This window comes from Gavialis gangeticus, unplaced genomic scaffold (assembly GCF_001723915.1).
Source record: "Gavialis gangeticus isolate Ggan-Ray unplaced genomic scaffold, GavGan_comp1, whole genome shotgun sequence".
In the NCBI taxonomy this organism is placed as follows: domain Eukaryota; kingdom Metazoa; phylum Chordata; order Crocodylia; family Gavialidae; genus Gavialis; species Gavialis gangeticus.
In genome coordinates, this window is record NW_017728994.1 from 38,010,350 (window position 1) to 38,014,032 (window position 3,683).

At 46.7% G+C, this 3,683-nt stretch overlaps 1 long non-coding RNA gene across 1 annotated transcript in view; it reads left to right on the forward strand.

Moving 5' to 3' along the window:
• The first annotated feature begins 394 nt into the window (after window positions 1–394).
• LOC109287483 overlaps window positions 395–3,683 on the forward strand; it is a 27,614-nt gene continuing 24,325 nt past the window's right edge. Inside the window, exon 1 of the long non-coding RNA XR_002094877.1 lies at window positions 395–472. This is a non-coding gene — a long non-coding RNA (uncharacterized LOC109287483). The remainder of the gene's footprint in view (window positions 473–3,683) is intronic.

Genomic DNA, 3,683 nt, shown 5'->3' on the forward strand with positions numbered 1-3,683 from the left:
CTGTTTCTAATAAAAGGTCAAATGATCTTGTTGCTAATACTTCATTCTCAACTGTGGTGGGGAAAAATCCTTCAAAATAAAAAAGCTGCAACTATTAAAGGTTTTATAACTATAGCAAAATAGCTGTTTCTCATCTGCTGCTGCATGAGACTCTCACAACCAAAAGCTATTTTTTAATCATCATTTTCACTACCTTTTTCAATAATAGTCATCTGAGGTAACACTTGAAACAATGGTAGGTAAAAATATTCAGATTAAAGTGTAATTTTGTAATGAATTGTGGCCCTTTAAGCAGGAGTCAAAGACAGGCAGAGGCAATGAAAATACTTTTAATCTCACTGTATGGGTAAATGAAAAGTTGGAATGACTGTCTTCTTTTTCTCTGTAGAATGCTACGCCATTTGCAAAGGACCAGAGGTTAGGTGAACAACTTGCTGAAGCAGAATACTGCCAGTGCTTCAGAGAAACAAAGGTAAGCTTTGTCTTAAATTGCCTAATTTTCCAAGATGCTAAGCTTCATTAAGAACTGTAGATGAAAATCAGTGTTCAGTGACAACTCCAGTCTAAATACATTGCATCAGTTCGTGGTGGTGTTACATCATGATATGAATATGGAATCCCATTCCAAGACACATTGTCATAAAGACGTCATTCCATACCTTTGCTATTAAGACAGCAACACTAAAGGAAAGAACTTGAGTCTTAAGGTGGTTTTGCTGGTTTATGGCATAGCTTGTGAATAGAACTTATTCTTCTGACAGACTTGTTCTTGAAAACCTAGCAACTAGCCAAGGAAATGAAAGTATAGTACTTCTCACACTACAGTAGATTTCTTCATGTAAAATTTGGAAGGATTTAGTAAGAGCTGTGTTCTTTTAACAATGCAAGTGGTGTATGAAGATTTGGACTTTCTTCTCTAGCTTTCTAATTGATATTGTTTGAGCATTTTTTTCATATTCTGTTCAAAAGAGCCAGCTGCAAATAGAAGTGCTAAAGTTGGTCCTTGCTGGTCCAATACTCTTGGAGTACTGGTACCTCCTGATCCAGTTTCAGGGACACTTTAAGGAGTAAGTGTCCCAAATATGCAGTCCCAAATATAATCTGTTGGAAAGGTAGCTAGAACTGAGGTAGACTGGTGGGCAGCCAGGAAAGAACCTAGGCATTGACTTCTCCCGCCTCCCATATACACACTGGTTGGCTTGAACAAACACAGTCCAGTGGAGCCCCATGCAAATGCTCTGGTTTCTTGGCCCTAAAACTGACATCTAGTGACAGCCCAAAAGCAATGGAAGCATCACAGGAGGAAGTAATAGGCCTGGGTTTGTGTTGATACGTTCAGTCCAAAACAAACAGACATTTCTGGGGATATGCAGAGTGTGTGTCAGGATTTGGGATCCCTTAGTGGATCACATGGCACCACCAGTAGCATAAGTGCAAATTTAGACTTGCAGCAATCATGAGGACTTACTAGATTCAGGAGGAGACATGTTCCCACTCCCAGCCAAGAGCCATTTTTCTGCACCCCATTGTAAGCCTGTCTCTAGGCAAACTGGAGGAATTAAACAGAGGGAGTAGCCTTTTTCAAGCCCAGAAACAGTAGGGAGGGAATAATATCATTCTGTTCATCCGATAAAGCAAAACAAAGGTAAAGGGGAGTGTCACAGTACACTGAAGTGCCTGCTCCTAAAGAAAGACAGGTGTGGGTTGCCAGGGCAACCACAGAGATCAGCTGACCGGAAGGGGGCAGGGCCTGGCCTATATAAACAGCTTAGGCTGAGGCCAAGGGGGTAGTTCCCCTCTGGCAGTCAAGGAAGGTGGAGCTCGGTGGGAGCAGGCAGAGTAGAGAAGCCTGATGGCCTAAGCCACTTACCAGAGAGGATGCCAGGTAAAGGAACTCCTGGCAGGGATGGGAATGATGATTAACTAGAGGGATTAGAGGTTATGTCTTAGCCACACAGCTTATCTTTGAGTTGTAGCCGGTTGGCTTATGATATTGTTTTGTTGTTGTTACACCGGAGGACCGGGTGAGGCTGTAGGGGTTGGACCAGTGTGGGTGCAGGCAGGAAGCCCCTAGTGGGGCGTAGGACCCAAAAAGGGGGTCTGGGGGCCAGGTAAGGCTGAGGCCGCCTGAGCCCCAATTGTGGGAAGCCCCAGTGGGACGTAGGACTCAGAAAGGGGGTGTGAGCGCGAGACCGGCCCCAGTGCGGGCTGGGTGTGAGCGCGAGGCAAGGCCCAGGGAGGGCGCGCAGGTTGGAAGCCCAGAAAGGGTGTATAGACAAGAAAGGCCCCAGTGCGGGCTACAAGGGCGCAGAGCAAGGCCCCAGTGCGGGTGAGAGTACAGAGATGGGAGAAGCCCCAGGGAGGGGGAGGGCGCAGAGAAGGGCCCCAGGGTGGGCCACGAGTAGAAGACAAGCCCAGAGGGTGTCCGTGAGGGTGTGGGCAACAGTATTTGACTAAACAATGTCCAAGACATCTGAGAAGTTTGGGGCGTGGTATTAGGGGTGGTAGGAGCCACACGTAGCCCTTGAGGCGGGAGTGCCCAGAATCACTGTAGACAGGGCACAGGCTGGAACACGTCAGGGATACCGTGCCAAGGAGGATAAAAGGAAGCCTCCCTTAATATTCATACCATCAAAGACGTGGCGGGCGAAAACAAGGGTGCATTTTATACCAACTTGGCACGGTAGGGGGCGCCAGGAAAGATCACAGCCACTCCTGGGTTCCCGCCCTGTGACAGGGAGATGAAAGAAAGTACCTGAAAGATGGATGGAGCTCAGAGTGAATGGTGATATCTTTTATGTATGTAGATTGGCTAAGAGAAGGGAACTGGTCAGAAAACAGGAATAGAGCAACCAAGAGATGGAATAACCATGTAAACAAATATCAAGAAGTGGGTAGACTGTAAATAGAGCAAGGAAGGGATAGCGTACATGAGAGAGGTGTCTCAGTTTATCATTTTTATTTTCCACAAATGGCCACTTTATTTTTCCTACACAGAATTACAGTCTGTCTCCTAGGCTAAATGGTGGTGCTTGAGGTTTTATGTTAGTGAAAATCATAAGTATAAAAAAAAATAGTTTAAGAACTGCTATGGTGTTGCATCTTGCTGGTTCAATCAAAGGAGACACAGATTAGTGGTTACTACTGGTTATATTTTATGTTGAATTTCTAGGGGAATGTAGCTTGGGATCATCAAATGCCATGTTGGAATCCATGTGGTATTTGTGTTACTGACAGTACTTACTGCAACCGGGCAACACAATGTTTCTTGTAGGCATAGGTAAAGAGAGAAAATATTATTTGTGGGGGCTGAGTAAAACTTAAACTTAAAAGGTACTTCTACCGTTCTGCTACACAGACACCACCCAGCAAGTAAGTGTGTGGGGGCAGATCAAGGCCCCTGTGGTGAGGGAGTAGGGCAGAGGCAAGGGCAAGGACTAGGGTGGATGGGGCCCTGGGGCAGATCATAGGTTGGTTGGAGTTGCAGGCAGCTCATTCAGGAGTGCAGGGTGCTTCCTGCCACTGTGCATGCGTCATGGTAGGCCTGTGGGCAGCATGTGCCCCCCAGATTTGTGCATGGGGTGGTGGAGGGCTGCTGCTGTGGGCTGGGGCTCTGTGCCCCATTGCTATTACCCTGGGAGCCACATGGTGGCTGTGCCACCTCCCCTGCCTGCCCGGCTGTG